Genomic DNA, 7,334 nt, shown 5'->3' with positions numbered 1-7,334 from the left:
AAAGTGAGTGTGTATAGGCAACAATAGTTACTACCCCTACCTCGCCCGCTGCACGCTCGACATAATATGCACCATCGGCGCATTCAAACGCCTCCATTAAGAAACCTATTCCAGCCACACACGTCGGTTCACGAGTGGGTCTGTATTGGTTCTGTAATAACAAGTGTTACTGGTCACTTTACTTAAATTTAATTAGCTTTAATTAAAATGTATTCTTAAAACAAGCAATGCATTGGCTCGTTCTATCAGTGCCACAGGATCAACATGCACAACAATTAGAATTGTTATTTTAAGGACACACATGATCAGCACATTTGCCGCACTTTCACACAAAAAATACTACCAAGTTTGAACAGTTTGTTATGGTTGTTGTCCTCTGCATCATCATGCCATGTTTCCCAGCTTGCAAGATTCAGAACCAACAAATAAGATTCAAATAATAAGTACAACAAAGATGCCTACACATCTCATTGATTCCCAGCTTCCAAGATTCAGAACCAACAAATAAGATTCAAATAATAAGTACAACAAAGATGCCTACACATCTTATTGATTCCCAGTTTGCAAGATTCAGAACCTTTTGATACAGTGAATATTGGGATTAAATCCATCTTGGCTAGCCGTGTCATACAACCCAAGAACTTGGCGAATGCTCTTGACCATCACAACATCTGTAGTAGAGTATTCCTATTTGCATAGATAAGAAAGAGCATGATTACTATAATAGTGGCACTAGTTGAAGCAACCGGTGTGAGGGGCCCTATAATGGACGACTCGATGTGGTGAACCTGCAACTCCACTCGGATGAGGCCAGCCTGGAGTTCCATGATTCAATTCATGCACCTTTTCTGCAGTTCACCTGGAATGAAGCAAATATTGCATCATTTAGCTAGCAAGAAGTACTTGCTCTCGTGAGCTGGTAGGTTCTTCTTTAGTCGTTGCACTAAATTTAGCAATATTGGAGTTGGTTGTCCTGCTCATGTAAGGTGCAACTATAATTTTCTTATCTTTTTGTATAGTTCCACTAAAATAAAGTGCCATTGTGGTGACAGTGACGGCTCATCTTGCAAAAGCTAATAAAATGTTGCACGAGATTACCAGCAGAATTTGATGGAGATTTTGGAAACTCCAATCACCATTTTGTGCAGTTCCACAAAAATTGAGAGATGTTGCCCATGTGACATTTTAGTTGAACTGCACAAGACACTCATTCCAAAAAAAGGTGTTTTGTGCAGTTCACCAAAAGGTCACAATAGCAACTGGTGAAATGGGTATCCCTATCTGCACAAAAAGATAGAAATTAAACAGTTGCTGGTTAATAAGAATATACAAAACATACACAAGATGAAAAGAAGCATATTAATTATGTTCATGGCAATCATGCAAGGACAGTAGAAATTTTAAAACGTCAGCAATGCTTCATGTTATCGGAAGCATTACGATCAACTATGACATTCGTCAAATATGGGATTACTTTAATGGTGGCATTGCTTGTTTACCAGATATAGTAAGTCAACAGCAGCTAAAGAGTTGGTTTAAGGGCATGGGACCATGGGGACACCAGGTCACTCAGCAGCGTAAAGAAGCAACTTATCATACTTGGGAAAACAGCAGCAGTACCATTTGTTAACACAGTTTAATTGCATCATATCACTGGAGGCATTAGATTAACAATAACACTGGTTAGACATGTCCTTAAGGTAACAGTGTGACCGCTTCATTTTACATGCGCACTGACATTAACAGCAGCAAAAGGTTGGTATAAGGACATGTGACAGTGGACGCATCAGCACAATGTACCTACAAGGAGGCATAGAGTGGTGATGCCGAGTTTGTTCATGCTATGTGAGGGCAGCAAATCTAATCCTAGAGAACTTTTACTATGTGAGGGCAGCAAATCTAATCCTGGAGACCTTTTACTATGTGAGGGCAGCAAATCTAATCCTGGAGACCTTTTACTATGTGAGGGCAGCAAATCTAATCCTGGACATACTCTCTTGACTTGTCCACTAGCCGCCACTTTCTATCCTTTTTTCAACCAATAATACATATGTTCCTTATCCAGTTTGTACTGAGTTTTCCCATTATTTCCCTTTTCAACCAAGAGAGCAGTTGGGTATCCGGTCTCTACTACTTTCCCCCTTTTATTTCCTCTTTGAATCAAGTCCTAGATTCATGCTACGATCCCCTCCCTTTCTTCGTTGTTTGAACCAAGTCCTAGATTCGAATGCATGAAGTAGCTTTACCTATAATAATACTAAAAATTTAGGTGGATTTGGAAGAGCTGATGGAAGTAGAAAAAGAAGCACATGCAGACACGTTGGGAGCTGGGGTAGTAGAGCAATGCCGCTTTTGAAGAACTTGTACCTGAGGTTTGTCGGGATGGCGGCGGCGGCAGGTCCGATCTGCACACAATACGGCAGGGAGGAAGAAGGGTCAGAGGACCTCCCGAGCCGGCGCTGTGTCGGAGAGAACGGCACGGGTAGAGGATCGGGCCCCGCCGTAGCTGTGGGTTTCCTCCCTCAGTGGTGATGACCGCGTGAACGATGCACCTTTTAGTCCTCTACACACACCGGCCGAAGGGATCCGGCCGGATCTGTGACCAGCGGTGAGCAGAGAGAAAATGTCACTACCACTGTCTTGTTTAGGTCTGGAGAGGATGAGAGAACGAAGAGAGCAACCCTAGTAAAGCAAGCGCTCAGGCCCCTGCGTACATATATAGTGGAGTGATTATCTTTTTCTTTCCACAACAAGCGTTTCAATTTGTGTACGTGGCATTAAAGAAAAGAAACTCTCTATTTAAGGTGACTAACTGTACGGCTCCTACTTACTACTAGTAGTACTAGTATTGTTCACTTGTGCTCCCCGGCCCTCCATTCATTGAACAACCCCATGGGTGAATAAACATACAGTACTGGTATTTATATAGAACGAACAAGCTCGAACTATTTTTGCATAGTTAAAAGTTGAGGGCACGGCTTTTCCTAGTCATACGCGCGACAGTTTTTGGATAGGCAGTTTGACAGAGAGGCGAGGAGGGTGAGGGAGTGGCGGATTCAAACTTACTGCTGGAAAGGTCAGGCTATGAAATTTGACGATGCGTTACTGCTGGAAAGACTTGTGATATGACTACTCACTATAGTCATGAATTACTGGCGCTACAACCGGGGTGATGCCCCCCTTCCGTTCCGCACTCTAATCTGGTGCATGACACGTCGACCAGGATGCTGGCTCTCCCACATGTCGGTGAAGTATGTAGTAAGAAGGAGCAAAGAATGATGCGGTATATACTACTACTACTACTACTACTACTACTCACATCGGAGGAGTGCGAACCACGGCAGCCCAGTGAACCAGCAGTGCGAACCACGGCAGCCTAGTGAACTAGCAGTAGAAAACAATGTGGTGACATGGCCATAAAAAACAATGTGCTATGGTCCAGACAGTAGCATGTAAAGTACTACACCTCTTTGCTTGGATCCCTGAGTTAGAGCTAGTTTGGGGTGAAATAGCATCAAATTATAAAAATAGGAGGGGTTAGTCTGAGCTAGTTTGCTCTAACCCAGCTAAAAAAACTAGCCCGGTGGAGAGGTTCTAATTGGGTTAGTTATCCTCGGGCCCACTAAAAGAGAACTAAAAAATCTCCCCTGCCCGCACCAGAGCGCTCCCTCCGCCCCCCCCCCCGCACGACACCTCTCTGATCCCCATCGGGCCGCCCACCCAAGCGCCGCTCTGCCGCTCGCCCTCTCTCTCCTCCGGCCGCCCTCTCCCTCCGGCCTCCGTCGCCCTACTCCGGCCGCCCTCTCTCTCCGGCCTTCGAAGGTCGCCCCACTCCCCCTTCACCGGTCATTTTTCTCCCTCTATTGTGCGCGGTGGCAGCGCATCTACCAGGGAGGTCGTGAGAGGGGTGAGTTTGTTCGTTCCTTCTCTGTCTCACAGCCATATCATTGATCTTGCTCGCTCTAGCGCTAATTCTGATTTGGAAAAGTAGATCCTGACCAAACTTGGTATAGATTTGTGGTGCACGCATGGAATTGTTTGATGCTGCTTGAGGAGGTAATAAATCTTTCTAGAGGCCCAAAGATTTAGTTCACCTTTCTAGGTATTTTAGTTTCAGGCTTGCATTATTTCTAGAGGCCCAAAGAATCAATTCACCTTTCTACGTATTTCAGTTTCAAGCTTGCATTATTTCTAGAGGCCCAAAGATTCAGTTCACCTTTCTAGGTATTTCAGTTTCAGGCTTGCATTATTTCTAGAGGCCCAAAGATTCAGTTCACCTTTCTAGGTATTTGAGTTTCAGGCTTGCATTATTTCTAGAGGCCCAAATATTAAGTTCGCAGTCCGCGGCAAGCGGCCCTGCTACCCATGCCGGTGTCGACCTCAACTCGCAAGCGCCAGCGTCGGAGGGGTTCCCGGGGCTTGGGCTCGACAGAGCCTTTCTCCAGAGCGACGATGATGAGCTCCTCCCTGGGTGCGTGAGGGGCTCCGGGCTCCCTCCCTATCATGAATGACTTCCGCGATGACTTAGCTCATGATTTCTTGCATGGAGTGTATTTTTTTGTGAAGCTTGATTGATGACTTGTATGTTTAAGTGGGATACCTCATTTGTATGGACAAAGTAAAATTTATCATGTTTTGCATGCTTGATTTGTAAAGATGGTTCATTTATGTCAATTGCGAGCGGGAGGAGGCCACACAAGAGCCGGCCACACCAAATACGGCACGAAATAGGGTCCAAAGTAGTCAAATGATTGAGAAAGAGCATTTATTGTCAACCTAACCCTGCCATCCATACACCTCTTTGGTTTAGAGTTAGTTCAGGGTTAGTTCAGGGTTAGAATCTAACTCTAACCTCTAACAGAGTTAGAGTTCTCCTCGTCTCGGTTCATCGCCATCAATACTTTCCCATTCATGTGTTTTCAGTATCCTGCGAATCAAAGAGGCCCTTTTTTGCGGGAAAAATCAAAGAGGCCCTTAGACTGGTTTAGGTCCGGTCATTTTTTATAAACATGTTACGTCCAAAATTTAATGAACGTGCTCCGGATTCTACGAAAATAATCCTGTTTCATGTTGTAATTCATTTATTTATTTATTCTTCTGCGAGGGGTTTGCATGTAATTTGTGAGGTCTGAAATGTAAAGTACCCCGACATATGCTCCGAGTCGTGCATGCACTACGACCCAGATGCTCTATGTCCCACATGTCGGCGAAAGGGAGCACGTGGAAATAGCCTAGGAGTACATATAGGAGGATAAATGCGTGAAAAAATATGTACTGTGAAGCGTAGCTGCGGTTCGAAAAGGAGACCTAAAGTGATGACAGCTATAGTCGTACGCACCAAACTAGTGGTACTAGACATATGACTATTTTTTCCCTCAAAAAAGAGGTATGAGTGCTCAATACTCCTATTCTATCAACACAAGTCCCATCTGACAACAACGTCCGTGCTACAATTGGCTATCCTCCCTCTTTTCTCTCTTCCAATTCTAAACTCGGTTGACGCCCGATGGGCGGGGCGGGTTTGCTCAACTGCGGCCCCACCTCACAGTGAAAACGTTACGACTGGAATAAAAATGCCATATACTCCCTCCGTTCCTAAATATAAGCCTTTTTAGATACTATTTCAAATGGAATACAACATACAGATGTATGTAGACATATTTTAGAGTGTAGATTCACTCATTTTGCTCCGTATGTAGTGACTTGCTGGAATCTTTAGAAAGACTTATATTTGGGAACGGAGGGAGTAATATACTAATAAAACATTAAGGCCACGAAGCGATGCAGTGCTAGTTAGAGGAGGCAAGAAGAAGAGATGCATCCATCAACGACATCCACCTCCTCGACTTAGGGCGTCGGCCCACCGAACGGCGGCTAAGTAGCAGTAGCTTTTGTGGCCAGGTCGACGTGCTTCTGAACAATGGCATCCAAAGATTCCAGCCGCTAGAAGAAGGCCAATGTCTTTATGTCCTTGCTTGCCTTGTAGTGGCCTATGTAGATGATTTCCTCGTAGACGTGGATGTGCAGGTCAATGGTTTCTTGCATGGCGAGGCGCTGCGTGGCGAGCGCGGCCTCGAGGTGCACATTCTTTGTCGCGACCTCCGGCACCTGCAGGGCCACCATGTCTTGAAAGAGTTCGTCACCATGGAGGCCGATGAGGGTGGTAGGCAATGAGGAGCCTAGTCGCGCGGGATGGAGCAGTACGGCAAGGTCGTCCACGCGCTTCTTGACGATGGTGAACTTGCGGATGGAGTTGACCATCATGTCGTCCATGCGAGAGGCGAAGCCGGCGTCAGCGAGGGCTATGATGCCGGTGGTTGCCAGCACTGTCTGGAAACGCTGCGCGGTGCGGGGCCGTAGGCCGGTGATACGTCTCCGTCGTATCTATAATTTTTGATTGTTCCATGCCAATATTCTACAACTTTCATATACTTTTGGCAACTTTTTATATTATTTTTGGGACTAACATATTGATCCAGTGCCCAGTGCCAGTTCCTGTTTGTTGCATGTTTTATGTTTCGCAGGAACCCAATATCAAACGGAGTCCAAATGGGATAAAAACGGACGAAGATCATTTTTGGAATATTTATGATTTTTGGGAAGAAAAATCAACGCGAGACGGTGCCCGAGGGGGCCACGAGGCAGGGGGGCACGCCCTAGGGGGGCAGGCGCTCCCCTGACCCTCGTAGGCACCCCTTAAGGCGGTTGATGCTCTTATTTTTCTGCAAGAAAGCAAATTTTTGGAGAAAAATCTGGGCGAAAGTTTCAATCCAATCGGAGTTACGGATCTCCGGACATAAAAGAAATGGTGAAAGGGCAGAATCAGAGAACGCAGAAACAGAGAGAGACAGAGAGACAGATCCAATCTCGGATGGGCTCTCGCCCCTCCCACGCCATGGAGACCATGGACCAGAGGGGAAACCCTTCTCCCATCTAGGGAGAAGGTCAAGGAAGAATAAGAAGGGGGGCTCTCTCCCCCTTGCTTCCGGTGGCGCCGAAACGACGTCGGGGGCCGTCATCATCACCGCCATCTTCACCAACATCTCCATCACCTTCCCCCATCTATATTCAGCAGTCCACTCTCCCGCAATCCGCTGTACCCTCTACTTGAACATGGTGCTTTATGCTTCGTATTATTATCCAATGATGTGTTGTCATCCTATGATGTCTGAGTAGATTTTCGTTGTCCTACCAATGATTGATGAATTGCTATGATTGGTTTAATTTGCTTGTGGTTATGTTGCTGTCCTATTGTGCCCTCCGTGTCGCGCAAGCGTGAGGGATTCCTCCTGTAGGGTGTTGCAATACGTTCATGATTCGCTTATAGTGGGTTG

Source organism: Triticum dicoccoides, chromosome 3B (genome assembly GCF_002162155.2).
Source record: "Triticum dicoccoides isolate Atlit2015 ecotype Zavitan chromosome 3B, WEW_v2.0, whole genome shotgun sequence".
NCBI classification, from domain to species: Eukaryota; Viridiplantae; Streptophyta; class Magnoliopsida; order Poales; family Poaceae; genus Triticum; species Triticum dicoccoides.
The sequence above is the reverse complement of the archived record's forward strand: the minus strand, read 5'-3'. Positions refer to the sequence as shown.